The sequence below is a fragment of the Lissotriton vulgaris genome, chromosome 3_1 (genome assembly GCF_964263255.1).
Source record: "Lissotriton vulgaris chromosome 3_1, aLisVul1.2, whole genome shotgun sequence".
Classification (NCBI taxonomy): Eukaryota; Metazoa; Chordata; class Amphibia; order Caudata; family Salamandridae; genus Lissotriton; species Lissotriton vulgaris.
Genome location: NC_141689.1, coordinates 1,837,039,537 through 1,837,055,942, shown reverse-complemented (window position 1 = coordinate 1,837,055,942; position 16,406 = coordinate 1,837,039,537).

Genomic DNA, 16,406 nt, shown 5'->3' with positions numbered 1-16,406 from the left:
GAGCAAAACACAGCACTGAGACCGCCCTCATCGCAGCAACAGACGACATTCGAACTCTACTGGACAATGGAGACACAGTCGCCCTCATCCTCCTCGACCTCTCGGCAGCATTCGATACAGTCTGCCACAGCACCCTTCTACAACGCCTCAATAACATCGGAATTCAAGGAAAAGCACTTGAATGGATCACCTCGTTCCTCACCGGAAGAACCCAGAGAGTCCGCCTTCCTCCATTCAAGTCCGAGGCCTCTGAAGTCATTTGCGGCGTACCCCAAGGATCCTCACTCAGTCCCACCCTCTTCAACGTATACATGAGCCCCCTCGCGGCCATCGCACGCCAACACAACCTCAACATCATCTCTTACGCGGACGACACCCAACTGATCCTTTCTCTCACCAATGACCCCAGCACCGCCAAAACTAACCTACACGAAGGAATGAAAGAAGTTGCTGAATGGATGAAACAAAGCCGTCTGAAACTGAACTCAGACAAAACAGAAGTCCTCATCTTAGGTACATCCCCCTCTGCATGGGACGACTCTTGGTGGCCGGAAGCCCTTGGAAAAGCACCCATCCCGACAGACCATGCACGGAACCTTGGCGTCATCCTGGACTCCTCACTCTCAATGAACAGACAAGTCAGCGCCGTATCCTCTTCCTGCTTCAACATTCTTCGCATGCTCAGAAAAACATTTCGCTGGATCCCCTCCGAAACAAGGAAAACAGTCACCCACGCTCTGGTCACGAGCCGACTGGACTACGGAAACACCCTCTACGCAGGCACCACCGCTAAACTCCAGAAGAAACTCCAACGAATCCAAAACGCCTCAGCCAGGCTCATATTAGACATCCCACGCAACGAACACATCTCTGATCACCTTAAAGACCTCCACTGGCTACCCGTCAATAAGAGGATCACTTTCCGTCTGCTTACCCACGCACACAAATCACTCTACGACATCGGACCAGATTGCCTCAACTCTCGACTGTCCTTCTACACCCCCTCCCGCCAACTACGTTCTTCCAGCCAAGCCCTCGCCACGGTACCTCGCATTAACAAGACCACCATGGGAGGCAGATCCTTTTCATACCTGGCTGCTAAGACATGGAACTCACTCCCCGCTTACCTTCGCCTCACCCAGAACCACCTAGCGTTCAGAAAGCAGCTTAAAACGTGGATATTTGACAAATAATCCTCCTCCCCTCCTAAGCGCCTTGAAACCCTCTGGGTATGTAGTGCGCTATACAAATTTTATGACTTGACTTGACTTGACACCTCTCTAAACAGATTCCAACAACAAAAGGGCGCAAACAGGGATGTGTTCTAGCACCATTTTTATTTAACCTCTTCCTTGCGGACCTCTCAGGAGAACTTGACAACTGCCTCTGTCACGCACCAAAACTAAAGAAAACCATACTGCCCAATTTGTTGTACGCGGACAACCTGGTCTTAATCAGTCGAACTCCGATCGGCCTTCAACATCTTTTGAATACAACTCACACCTTTTCAGAAAGGAACCGATTCAAAATAAACTTCGCTAAAACTAAAGTCATGGCAGTGAATTATCGGGAAAAAAGGAAACACATCTGGCTTTTAAACGGACAAGGGCTTGACTTGGTAACCACCTACAAATATCTGGGTGTAATCTTGTACCATAAGAACACGTTCAAGCCTCAACTGGAATCCTTGCGACGGAAGGGAACCGTGACCAGTTTGGCAATAAAATCTCAAGCTTCCCGACTTAACGCTTAATCCGTTGCTCCAGGTCTTGCGAGCAAAGCTACAACCAACCCTTACATATGGGAGTGAACCCCTTCAAGGAAAGGATGCAGGCCTATTTGACATAGTGACAGCAAACTCATACAGGGAAATCTTCAATTTGCCAAGATGCGTTTCTCCAGCACAAATCCGGCTTCAATTTGGTCTGTTAAAACAAACACTGGAAAGACGGGGCATGCATGTTACTACCTGGCACAAGATTCGGAGTGCCGAGGTTGATTCTTTAAACTCAAATTTATGGGCAGAGCTGATTGGCCCACGAAAATCCTCTGCCAGAGACTACTTATTTGATTCACTCCAAATCTTGGGACTATCGGAACACTGGGACATCTCTACTGATATTTTGACTTTTAAAAAAAGCACGAAAAAATCAGTATGTATCATTTGCTCTATTGAGGACAAGAAAACATTATCCAATAGAGCACACGGCTGGATTACGCTCGGGGACTGTGCAGCACTGCAGCCTCAAGAGTATCTTAACATCGGAATGAATCGAAAGATAAAGGAAACGTTTTTAAAACTACGCCCAGGTGTAATCCCAGCTGCCCCCCATCTCCCGCCCTGGGAAAGAAAAAACTCCCCGCCATACTGTCGCTTGTGCAAAGCTGTCAAGGAAGATATTATTCATGTAATCTGTATCTGCTCCAAATTAAAGGACCTCAGGTACGATTTATTGCGTCCATCGGTCAAACTACATGGTGTTCGAACATGTAGGCAGGCGGTCAAACTGCTTCAACCCCAGAAAACAAAATTAAATTGTCGGGTTACAAAATCCTTTACATTAGTGGTGGAAAGACAGAAGAGCACGCTTCCCGCGGATTAATAAAAAAAAAACGGACTGAAAGTCATTGCTACGGTGCTCTGCAGACATGAACTTTTAAATACAATGATGGCCACAAATTGACATTAAGTACATTTTTTTAAAAAAGTTTTAGACAGTTGTATAAAACGAATTTTAAGTCAAATTTTAGCAATGTTCTAATTGTTTTGTAGAGGTTTTAATTAACCATGTACAAATAAAACCATTACCTTACCTGACTCCTAAAGGTCAGGGTGGGCTCGACCATATTTTAGGGAGCACTTAGGAAGAAATGGCCAGGGGATATTAAGGTTAAAAATCCTCCTGCAGATCCTGGTATCCCTTTATTAGTGGAGCTGCAGGGGATATCAAAATACAAAAGAACTATGTGGGTCGCAAGGAGTATTATGGTCCAATGACCCTAGTGCCAACATGTTTAAGTCCTAAAAATTGGCTTAAGTCCTGGACTTTTTTCAGGGCAAAAATGTCCTCCCTGGTAATTATCACAAGAGGTTAATACCTATTGCTATATACGTAAGGGCAGATAGCTGCTCCTTAGTGTAATACACCCGAAACAGATCACTTCCCTTATTCTTCAGTAGGTATGCAGTACTCCATCCCAAATCAGGAAGGTGTCTGCTTCTCAAGGGACCTTACTAGCCTATTGAAGCGTGCCCAAAACGTGCTTGGTACTGTCCCCGAAACCAGTTGCTGGAAGTTAAGGAAAGATCTACTGAACCTAACAAGATTGTTTGCGTCACAACATACAACACGAAGAGCCATGACATCAAAAAGATAATAAAGAAGTACTGGAATTTGGTGGCAAGTGAGTTACAGACTAACCAAGAACCCATGTTCGCCTTTAAGAGGGGGAGTAACATCAAGGATACAGTTGTAAGAGCCTTTCCTGGAGCCACCGAAACAACCAGACCTAAGAAGCCACTTAGGCCTTCCACCGGTGACTGGACACCACAAATGTGGCCAATGCAAGGAGTGTTACCTATGCCGGGTGGGAACAACTTTTACATACAACAACAGAACTTACAAGTTGCCAAACTGCAACAGTTCCCATGTAATATACGCAATTCTCTGCCCTTGTGGTGTAATATATGTTGGACAGACCATCCAGAAAGCAAAAGTCAGAATCCTACAACATATACGCAGAATAAGATGTAAAACGCAGGGGGCACCCATGGTTGAACACTTCTCATCACACAACCATTCTCCAGAAAACATGCAATGGTGGATTTTGGAAAAAATCTGCCCCAACTCTGGGGGGGTTCACCTTGGAACAGCCCTTAACTACAAAGAGTGTAGATGGATCTGTTCTCTCAACTCGGTACAGACAGGGTTAAATGAAATGGAGGAAACTGCTAAACAAATGGGGCAGCTGTAACCCCATGCCCCCTTTTCTCAGTTTGTGTCTAAACTGTACATACAAGGTTTTATTGCATCTAGAAATCTGTATATACTTACCTAACATGGGAGTAGATAACTCCTACTCTATTAGTACCCTATGTAATGTTCTTTAGATCTTATCCACACCAAGCATCATGCAAAGACATATGTAATGAATCGCTCTACATCTGAGATACATTCCGCTATGAACAGGAACATGAATAGGTACTATGTATTATATGAAAAGGGATAATGTATTATTCATTACACTGTACATAATTTAATTGAAAATTCAAATCTTCTGTTATAACCTTAAAAAAGTACACAGAGCATCCAGCAAAGATATCTGCAATGAATCTCTTTACATCTGAGATGCACTCCACTATGAACAGAATTATATACTATGTATTGAAAAGGGATAATGTTTTATTTATTGCACTGTACATAATGTCACTGAAATGCAAATCTTCACTGTGTATTACCATCATTGATGTAATCCGAACATTGTTCCCCACCCCTTGCAGTATCACAATCAATGGGAACATAGGCGTTATTTAGGTGGCGAAGGATGTAAGTGAGTGATGCCGTGCAAGACCCTTGACTATTGCAAAACCTCCTTTCATTAAATAGAGGCTCAGCCAACCCCCGTATATGCGTATGTCAGCGTACGGTGACTGTGAACATCAGCCTTGCCCCTCCCGATATGTTCACAAACATGGAATCGGCATTGTCGCCCCATTATCTTTTTTGTAATTTACTGACTCCAATTTAAAAACAATGAAGCGCTTGCTAAGCGGACAGCAGCCATGCACACGGCTTATGTTTAATCCCCGTTTCACTAAACAATGGTATATTCAACCATGTCACCCGGTGTTAGTTGTATGGAATTGACCGTTTTGCCCAATACAATTAAAGCGCTAACCGTGCAACATATTTTCCATAATTACAACTACCTAGCGGACAGCAGCCGCAAACATAGGTCTCCTTCATCCCCGTGTTACTAACGTCGGTAGATTTAGACACGTCAACCGTTGGTTACTTAGCAACCGCTCAAGCGTCAGGAATGTGAATGCGTCCTCGCGCTCCTCGAATTGGATTTAACCAGTGTTTTCCCTGACCTGCTGCATAGCAGATATCTGAAAGAAACACGTTAGTGTTAGATTCCTTACCTTAGAATATCCCCAGGCGTCAGTCTGGATCCGGAAACTTTTGCGTAGCAGTACCCCTGCGCGTCGGTAGGCGTCGTCTGCAGGCGTCCCCTGCGGCTCCGCGTCCGTCGTCGGCGTCGTGCGCCGTGATGACGTCGCTGGAGTACATAGACGCCGCCTCCGCGCGCTGACGTCAGTTCTTCTTTTTTCCGCGCCAGTGGACGCAGATCTGAAGAGCAGTACTCCGGTCTTTGACCAAGTTTTTTCGATTGTCTTTTTCTACTATTGTGCCTGATAGGATGCCAGGATTTAAGAATTGCGATGGCTGTGAGCGCACGATGTCGGTCACAGACCATCACCGCCTCTGCCTCCGGTGTCTGGGCCCCGACCACGACGTGGAATCCTGCGTCGACTGCCGGGCCCTTACCAACAAGGCTAGACGGGAGCGGTCCCGCAAGCTGCTGGAGCTCCGGGTGTCGGCCCCACGTCGGGACCGGGAGCGGTCCCGGTCCGGCCGGAGGTCGAGAGAGCGTTCGAGGGAGCGGTCGCGGAGCCGCGCCGGGCGCTCCGGAAGTCGACGCCACTCGTCATCCTCGTCAGGTAAGAAGCACAAGAAGTCGGGGCGTCGTCATCGTACCCCCGACTCCCCCCGACGCTCGCGCGATGCGGCCGGGGGCTCGGGTGACCCCATCCCCGCGGCTCCGCGAGAGTCGCCGGCGCGGCCTGCCTCATACCCTCCGGTCCCTGGGCATGGTGCGACGCCTGAGGAGATCGAGGCGTTCCTCATGGCCATGAGGGCGCTCGCTTCTCCGACGGGGCCTACGGTGCCTGCGGGCCCAGTGCTACCGTCTGGGGGCCCTGGCGGTTCGGGTGTCCCTGCCTCGGCGCCGTCGGGTGCTCCGGCCCCGGCGCCGCCGACGGCTCCGACCCCGGCGCCGCAGGGGCCTTCGGGATCGGCGCCGGCTGGTCTTCCGGCCTCCCCGGCGCCGTTGCCCTCGGGGTTACCCCCGACGCCGCCCCCGCGCGGCGCCGGTTCTCCGCTGCCGGTTCCGGCCGGCGGTGGGGTTCCGACGCCGGCTCCGGGCGGCGCCGTCCCCTTACCTTCTCCGACGCCGGTCCCGGCGCCGATGGGGCCCATGAACCCCGAGGAGCCGGTCTTCATCATTGACTCCGAATACGGAGAGGATGAGGAGTACGGTGAAGGTTGGGAGGGGTCCGAGGACCCTCTGGCTCGCGAGTGCCAGTATGACCCGGACTGGACAGGTGACTTGGGGGATGCCAGTGGTTTGGACGACTCCCCTAACCCTGGTTTGATCTCTCCTCCAACCGTGGCATCGGTGGAGGGAGCTGCCTATTCTGTGGTGCTGATGAGGGCTGCCAAGGCCTTAAACCTTGAGCTCCCCGTCGCGGCCGTGAGGCCTAACATCCTCACCGAGGTCTTCAAACCGCAGTCATGCCCTTTGGAGCCTCTGCTGCCGTTTAATGAAGCCTTGTCTGACGTTCTGTTGGGCACGTGGTCCAGGCCCGCTTCAGGTGCGCCTGTTGATCGGAACGTGGCCAGGCGCCACCGTCCTTGTCCGGACGACCCCAAGTACCTGTCTACCCACCCCACTCCTGAGAGTCTGGTGATCCAGGCCTCGACCTCCCAGTCCGCATTCCCGTCGGCCCCGCCCGACCGGGAATCCAAGAGGTATGACCAGTTTGGCAAAAAGGTCTTCTCGTCCATTAGTTTGGGCCTGCGGTCTTGCAACACCGCCTGCCTCTTGGGCCGCTACACCCACTCTGTGTGGGATACGGTCGCGGAGCTGCTGCCAGAATGCCCCATGGAGGTGCGGGCAAAGCTCGGTCAAGCTGTAGCTGAGGGCCGGGATGCAGCGAAATATTCCATTCGGTGTGGTCTTGATACGACCGACTCGCTGGGCAGGGCTATGTCTACGACGGTGGCGATTCGTCGTCACGCCTGGCTGAGATCCGCCAATTTTTCGGCTGATGTCCAAAATACCCTGATGGACATGCCGTTTGATGGCTGTCACCTGTTCGGTGACAAAGCGGACCACGCGCTGGAACGCTTCAAGGACTCCAGGGTCACGGCCAAGTCCTTGGGTCTCTCGACCCAGCGTCAGCAACCGGGTTCGTTTCGTCCCTTTCGTGGCCAAGGAAGGGGCGCCCCCACACGTGCTGCCAGCCACGCGCCGCAACAATCCTTCCAACGCGGTGGCGGCCGTGGAAACCGCCGTGGTGGCGGTCGGGGACAACGGCGGGGTCAGACCACACCTTCCTCCGCAGCATCTACCCCAAAATCCTCCTAGTCCGTGCTTTCGGCCCCATGTGACGCCAGTGGGTGGCAGGGTTCGCCATCACCACGCTCACTGGCGCACGATCACTTCGGACAGGTGGGTGCTGCAAATTGTCCGAAGGGGCTACTCCCTCCCCTTCGAGACCTCTCCTCCAGCCATGCCACCGCAGAACCACCGTGTGTCGGGGGACCACTTGACACTTCTGCAGGAGGAAGTTACGGCCCTCTTGGCCAAGGGGGCCATCGAGCGCGTTCCTGGGCCAGAAGTAGGGCGTGGTTGTTATTCCCACTACTTTCTGGTGCCCAAGAAGGACAAGGGGGGCCTACGTCCTATCTTGGATCTAAGGAACGTCAACGGCTTCCTCCGGAAGGAGAAGTTCAAGATGTTGACGTTAGCTCAGGTCTTGGCTGCTCTAGACCCGCAAGACTGGATGGTAGCGTTGGACTTGCAGGACGCCTATTTTCACATCCCCGTCCTGCCGGCCCACCGGCGTTACCTGCGGTTCACGGTAGGCCAGGAGCACTTTCAGTTTATCGTGCTCCCCTTCGGCCTTACCAGCGCCCCACGGGTGTTCACAAAGGTGATGGCGGTGGTCGCAGCCCATCTGCGCAGGTTGGGGGTTTCAGTCTTCCCCTACCTAGACGACTGGTTGTTGAAGGCGGGCTCGCCCCAGACAGTCGTCCACCACCTTCAGATGACGGCAGACCTCTTGCACGACCTGGGGTTCTCCATCAACGTGCCGAAATCACACCTGTGTCCCTCTCAAAAGCTCCTTTTCATCGGAGCGGTTCTGGACTCGGCGCAGTTTCGGGTTTATCCTCCGGAACGGCGGGTTCGGGATATTCAGGCTTTGATTCCCATCTTTCAGCCGCTATCCCGAGTCTCGGTCAGGTTGACGCTGCGGCTGCTGGGACTGATGGCTTCCTGCATCCTTCTGGTGCATCACGCCAGGTGGCGGATGCGGGCTCTGCAGTGGGACCTGAAGTTTCAGTGGGCCCAGCATCAGGGCAACTTGTCCGACCACGTCTTGATCTCGGAGGGCACTGCGAGACAACTGCAGTGGTGGCTTACGGACCGCGATTGGGTCAGGGGCAAGTCCCTCTCCCTTCCCCAACCGGAGCACGTTGTCGTGACGGACGCGTCCCTCCAGGGCTGGGGTGGCCACTTGGGAGAGGCAGAGATCAGAGGCATCTGGTCTCCGGCGGAGTCCCGGCTCCATATCAATCTGTTGGAGCTGCGGGCGATTCGTCTGGCACTGAAGGCATTCCTCCCCTTTGTCAACGGGAGTGTAGTGCAGGTGTTCACCGACAACACCACCGCCATGTGGTACTGCAACAAACAGGGCGGAGTGGGGTCGTGGACCCTTTGCCAGGAGGCTCTGCGCCTCTGGCAATGGCTGGAACGTCAGGGCGTGACTCTGACGGTTCAACACCTGGCAGGTTCTCTGAACGCCAGGGCGGACGAACTCAGCCGTCGGTGCTCGATGGATCACGAATGGCGTCTGAACTCGGACGTGGCGCAAGGCATCTTTCTGCAATGGGGAGAGCCTTGGTTAGATCTATTCGCCACAGAAGAGAACGCGCAATGTCATCAGTTCTGCGCGTTGGAGTTTCCAAGACGGCACTCGCACGGCGACGCCTTTCGGCGCGAGTGGAGTTGCGGTCTGTTATACGCCTTTCCGCCTATACCACTTCTGCCCAGAGTGCTGAAGAAGATCAGGCGCGACCGGGCCCAAGTTATCCTTGTGGCTCCGGACTGGGCTCGAAGGTACTGGTATCCCGAGCTACTCAGCATGTCAGTCGGTCCCCCGATCCGCCTGCCCCTTCAGGAGGACCTTCTGTCGCAGCAGCAGGGGACGGTCCTCCACCCGAACCTGTCCAGTCTCCACCTCCATGCGTGGAGATTGAGCGGCGGCAGTTGAGGCCATTTGACTTGCCTCCTGAAGTCTGTGATGTTATTCTGGCAGCCAGGCGTCCCTCCACTAAGTCGGTATACGCCTGTCGGTGGAACAGATTTGTGGCATGGTGCACAGCAAAGGCTGTGGATCCTCTTTCTGCCCCTCTTTCGGAGGTTCTTCTGTTTCTTCTTTCTCTTGCCCAGCAGGGCTCTGCTCTGGGCACTATCAAGGGCTACCTTTCTGCCCTTTCAGCCTTTTTGAGGCTTCCTGATCAGCCTTCTTTGTTCAAATCCCCGATTGTAACTCGATTCTTGAAAGGCATCACTCACATGTTTCCACCTGTTCCGTTTGTGATGCCTCAGTGGGATTTGAACCTGGTTCTAACTTTCCTGATGTGTGCTCCCTTTGAGCCCCTTCATTCTTGCCCTCTCCGTCTCCTGACTTTAAAGACGGCTTTCCTGGTTGCCATCACCTCTGCCAGGAGGGTGAGTGAGCTCCAGGCTCTTTCTGTCCAACCTCCTTTCCTGTCCATTCATCCTGACAAGGTGGTTCTGAGGACTAGACCTTCTTTCCTGCCCAAGGTTGTTTCGGCCTTTCACATCGGGCAGTCCATCACCCTCCCTTCCTTCTTCCCGCCTCCGCATCCTTCAAAGGATGAAGAGCGGCTCCATCGTCTGGACCCAAAACGTGCGCTTTCATTTTACATGGATCGCACACGCCAGTTCCGGGTGGATGACCAACTGTTTGTTGGCTACGTGGGTGCGAAGAAGGGACGGGCGGTTTGTAAACGCACCATCTCTCGATGGGTCGTCCTCTGCATCAAAGCGTGCTACTCTTTGGCTCGGAAGGAGCCTCCTGTTGGGCTGAGGGCCCATTCCACTCGGGCCACGGCGGCTACTACTGCCCTGGGCCGGGGAGTCCCCTTGCAGGACATTTGCCAGGCGGCTACGTGGGCCTCGCTGCACACCTTTGCGAGGCACTACTGCCTGGACAGTCAAGTCCGGAGGGATGGCTTCTTTGGCCGTTCTGTCCTCCAGGACTTTCTGGTGTAGTTTTGTATTGGTTCGCAGACCCACCACCGGGGTTGGTATTGCTGGGGTATGTATTCTAAGGTAAGGAATCTAACACTAACGTGTTTCTTTCAGATGAACAAGTTACTTACCTTCGGTAACGATATATCTGTAAGAAACATTAGTTAGTGTTAGATTCCTTACCGAACCCACCCATCCTCCCCGTTCTGCGAACTGATACCTAGGGTTAAGGTCATCCCTTTCAGGGCCCTAGTTTGTACATGGCACCAGTGTTGGTTCTCTCATGGCTCTGCGTCTCCTGGCGCGGAAAAGCTGTGTGCAAAGAACTGACGTCAGCGCGCGGAGGCGGCGTCTATGTACTCCAGCGACGTCATCACGGCGCACGACGCCGACGACGGACGCGGAGCCGCAGGGGACGCCTGCAGACGACGCCTACCGACGCGCAGGGGTACTGCTACGCAAAAGTTTCCGGATCCAGACTGACGCCTGGGGATATTCTAAGGTAAGGAATCTAACACTAACTAATGTTTCTTACAGATATATCGTTACCGAAGGTAAGTAACTTGTTCTTCAGCGCAACAGCGGCAGGAAGTAATTGCATGTCACGATCCAAAAAGAAAAGGTGAGCAAGCCGTGCATAGAGGCGATCTCACTTAAATGATTACCCTGTGGCCAATGTTGGGTTGATTCCTAAAACGCCATAATTATTTTCCCAACAGATCCCATTTCGATCAATTGTTGAGACTTTAATCACACAGCCTCTACACTAATTGAATTTCGGTGAGTTGTACTCTGAACAGCAATGATCCTGACTATTATATTGTAGCTTAATGAATGGGAGTGTAATTCCCTTGCCCATTTCTTACCCAGTCTGACTTTGTGAAGGAGACACCGGGCTCCTGCTAGGACAACAGCCCCATCATTGAAAGTGACCACAATGGTACCCCATGAGCCCTCCTGTGCGTGATTAGGTGAGTCCATACCCCTAGGTTCCACCACACCAGCATTTGTGTGTGAGAAGTTGGCCTGATATGTAGTGCTCACTATTCTAGTGATCACTGTGTATCATTCCAAACGACCCTTATTGATGATTGGTTGTAAGTCAACCTTTTAGACCAGCTATCCTAGTAGCATGGACAAGAGCAGTCTTTAGGCTAAACTCTAGAGGGCGTGTTAAGCCAGCTGTTATACCATCACATATACCCCTTTAACACCAAGTGAAAGGACACCACACAAGTTATTATGAAAATAAAAGTATATTTATTTAGAACACAACAGCCCTGGACTCTTTATGAGGACAGGGCGCTAAGCACAATACAAAGCTCTTAAAGAAATTCTGAAAGTCGCACAATTTACGCAAATGCCCGAGGGGCACGGAAAACCATATACTACAAAAGTGGAATGCGAAATACTAGCAGGTAAGTAACTAGTCTCAAAGGCTTTAGGATCGCTAAGGACTGGTCTACTGAACCTTCAGATTACGAGCAGGAGGCCTAGGGAGATCGGGTGCAGAGTGTGCACTCTCACGCGGGATGCGGGACAAAGTCTATGGATGCTAGATTTCGTAAAGTTAGTGTTATCGGACGAATCCGACTAGGTAGAGCTGAAACAAAAAAGGATCTGGACACTTAGGTAGTTAAGCTATGCTGGAGCACCGAAATGCTCAGGTTACCTAACCCAGGGGCTGCGGTTGCATAGGGCTGAAAAGACGTCGGGAATCCTCGTTGCAGTCTATGGATCCTGAAAGAAGAAGTTACTGGCAGGCGACCAGTGATGAAGTTCGATGTGATCCAAGCCTGGATCGGTGATGAAGGATACCTGTAAGCAGAGGGGACCAAGTTCTGAATCACTAGCCAGTGATTAGATGGGCACCAGGATGGCACCGGATGAAGTCACCTCGACCAGGTGAGTGGGCGACGCTGGGCTCTGCAGTCTCTCGGACCAGGAGGCGTTGTCGGCGACCAGGATGGAGGTGCGAGCTGTCCCACGAAGATATCTGCTGTCGGCGATGCTGGACCCAGGATTGGGGCAACAACTCTTGGCAAATGCAAGCCCACGCTGTGGACTCAAAATGGTGTCTGGAGTGGACTAGGAGGGTCCGGGGTGCTCCTCTGTTGGAGGGGAGCAAGGGCCAGTCTGGAGCAACCAGACCAGCGATGGATGTGTCGTCGTTCATCGTCAAGAGGGCTACAAGCCAGCAGGCAAGTGGCCGGACAACGCGGTGAGCAGTAAAGAGCAGAAGGGCCCCACGCAGATCTCGTGGATGCTGGGGGGCTGGACTTCGGTGCTGGAGCTGCTCAGGGTTAGGGCTTCTCAAACCCCAAAGCACTCACTCGAGGATCCCTCGGCGGTCGTGCTGGATAAGCGTCGTGCAGTTCTGAAGATGGCCGGTCCCTCGAGGTCTCGTCACACCCACGTATCTCAGCTGGGCTGATGATGTAGGTAGAGGTCAGAGGTGCCAGGGAAGCCTGGTCTCGTCGTGCTGGTCGGTCTGGTTCCGGAGGAAGGACGTGCAGCAAACCGCAGTGTTCTTAGTTGGTGCCCGCAGATGCAGGGTGACTACTCCTTAGTCACAAGGGAGAAATCTTGAGAAGAAGTCTTGAGTTCCTTTTGTAGAAAGTAGTTTCAGGATTCAAAGATGATCTAATTTGGAAGGGTCCCCGCTCCCACCTTTATACTAAAGAAAGGGGCTGGTACGGGACTAGGTCCTGCCCATGGTTGGGACCAGGAAAGGGGGTGGTTACACCCCTCTCCCATGCCGGACTTTCCCCTGCTCAGGGGCTGGTGTGCCCCTGGAACTGGTTCAAACTGGCAGATGCACAGTGAGCACCGGGGTGCCACTTGCAGTCACCTTCCTATTCAGCCCTGCCTACCTAGGATAGACAAAACCCTGTCTGGGATGGTGCTAGCACCGCCCCTGACAGGAAACCCTTTGTCCAAGCTCCCCTCGCTGGAAGGACTCCCAGCTGCAGGGGGTCAGACTTGTGTCTGTGGTGGCAACATCCATTTTGTGATGCTGAGGCTCGAGTTAACTTTAACCGGGGTTCACAGTTACATACATGTCGTGTCCCTCTAGGAGGGTGGAATGCTAACCCCGTCGCCAGAATTCCAATTCGTATGACACCTTACTCGACATGTTTTGATAAAGCGATACCAAAGTTGGCAAATAACCGCGAGGATTATAAGGCACTTAAGAGTATATGGTACGCGTTATCATAGAACAGCTATTAGGACTTGGTTCTGCAAGCTGCAGACGGGCTCAGCTCATGCCAGAGCACCATCTCACATAATTCCAAGCACTCTGCCTTCAGGATTGTTAAGGCCTGCCATAGGAGTGACTGATAGGAATACATGTGTCTATTTTAGGGTTAGATATAGGTATACTATATCTAAAGCAAAGGGTGATTACACCCTCTTGCCCCAGCTGTCGTGCAGCCAGTTGTGTCAGATTTAGATGGCCAGCCAGGGGTGGCATAATACATGCTGCAGCCCCTGGTAGGCCCTGGGAACACCTATGCCCTGAGTTACAGGGTCTGATAAGGTGGCCCAGTACCAATTGGTAAATGCACCTAAGGTACATGGAATCCATTTTACAGAGAGAGCAGTAGGCCTGGGGTCCTGATTGGCAGGGTCCCAGGCCAACTATGTCAAAAACCAGCTAAAACACAAGGCAAATAGTTGGGGGCAACCATAGTCAGGATCTACCTTCCTACATTGTGCACCACACATTTGAACACAAACCTGACCGCCAATTTTAGTCTTAACAGGCTGTCCAAGTCCTTATGAAGACCTGCACTGACACCCCATTAGTGCAGACCCTGGGTTGAAACGTCGGCAATCTGAACCGTGGACCAGTTGAGCTACCCTGCGATGAGACTTATTAATTCAGTCCACAGAGTGCTTTGAAATATTGTGTTCTCTGGCCACCACCCCCATCTTTCGTTCCCCAATCACCGTTGTATATATTACACAGTCACCACAGCACTGAGCACCAAAAGTCACCTTTGTCACATATTACTTTTCACGATGTATATATTCTTTCACAGCCTTGCAAATGTAAATATGGGTATTTTTATGAATGAAGCAATCGATAAAAGCTCTTAAATACCCTATATGGTTAGTGTGTGTATTACAATTGATTTTTCATTGTATGTGTAGTCTTTTGAGTAATCCAATTTCCTCAAGAAATATTTTGCACCCGACAGAACCAATTGCATTCTAGTACATCTCAAGGGACCGCAGCACTGCAGGGTAGCCCTGTAGTCAAACTAACGTCAAGGGTCCTGCCCCATATGCACACCTAATTGGTCTGCATCCCTGGGCTTACAAGATGGAGTACTGAATACCTACTGAAGAGTAAGATAAGTGATCTTTTTCGGGTGGGTTACACTAAGGAGCAGCTATCTGCCCGTACATATATAGCAATAGGTATTAACCTCTTGTGATACTTCACAAAACTGTCAACGGGCAAAGTCACCACTGATTCTCACTGCAGAAAGTTGACCATTAGAGGTTGGAGGTGCCTGGAAGGTGCAAAGGAAGATACAAGGCTCCCCCTAGACTTCCAGGGCCTGGGGCAACTTCTGCGACCAGTTGGGTCGATAGCAAACAACCACTAAGAAATAGCATTATTTCAGTCTGCACTTGTACTGGTATTTAGGGACCCTATCAAAGTTGAGGGCAGGAAATAAATGTTTACAATATGAGGATGTTAAGCTAGGAGACAAGCAGCTTCTGACAAGATCCCAAACTGACCAAATGGGGAAGGAGCCATGGGTGTAGCTGTCATGCTTGGCAGTTCGGGCTGGACTGTTCCCATGAGGCACAGATTCAGACTGATTTGCATAAGGCCATGTCTGAACTGGGGTGGCTGAGTGAGCTAAAGAATGGTGATGGATTAAACCCAGATCAGTTGACTGGGGGTGAGTGTTTGATTGGCTCAAACGCTCCGTCCATCATCCCCTTTTGTATCAATATGCATGGTGAGCAGGTTCTTGGCCCGGTGGCAAAGGTACAGAGTACAGGAGGTTCATTATTTAAACATCATAATGAGTCTGCTAAGCAGGTTTAATTTCTTGGTAGTTCTATGCCATACCCTGTGAAAGTAGTGATGCCAGTGAATACATTTGGCACACATTCTTTCAGAATCGGTGTAGCGACCACATCCACACAGCAATGGTTGCAAGAAAGGCGGATCATGGTGATAGGCCAGTGGCGTTCGAGGGCCTATCAGGCCTATGTGAGACTGCATCTCCTGCAAGCGGCAGGTACACACAATGCATGACACCATCCACTGCACCAAACCTTCAGCACATCCCCTACTCCAACCATCTAGCAGCACTAACCCAACCTCCTCCTCCACGCTGTTTGTTTAAAGCCCGGTTGTCACAGACCTTTAGTGCTTGCCTCAACAGGTGGTACCCAATGTACTGTCTGGATGATCGGGTATTCGTACGTGCAGAGGCAGAATATGTGGTGATCCCAACTGCGCGGTGAGTGGTGGGTAGGCCACACAACACTGTTATAAAATGGATTGGGGCGCTTGGGATGAGATGGGAAGCCCAAGCCAGATATACTGATCATCCACTTGGGGGAACAATGACCCGGCACAGCTAGGGAGTAAAGAGCTGCTGACCAGCATATGGGAGGGGCTAACTGAGGTGAGTAAGATATTGGGCAACACAACAGTGATGTGGTCCGAGATCAGCCCCCATCTGATAGAGGCTTGTAGTCTCAGATTCCTAACCTTCCATTTCCCCAGGCGTGAGGCTGGATACAGAAGATTTTTCATCAGTAGTACCCCTGTGTGGCGGTAGGTGGTGTCAGTCGGCTCTGCGTGGTGTTTGCGCAGGAAACAACATCCGTATTGCCTATATAGGCACCACTTCTGCGCACTGTCAGGACCCCGCGCCCCATGTCTGAGCCTGAGCCCTCTTCTCATGGGCTAGACTTTGAGTAGGAATAGGCGAGGTCACTGGACCCATTAGAACACCATCCTTATGATCAGGATATTGACTGGCATGAGGAACTGAGTGATGCCAGCGAACTGGATAAAT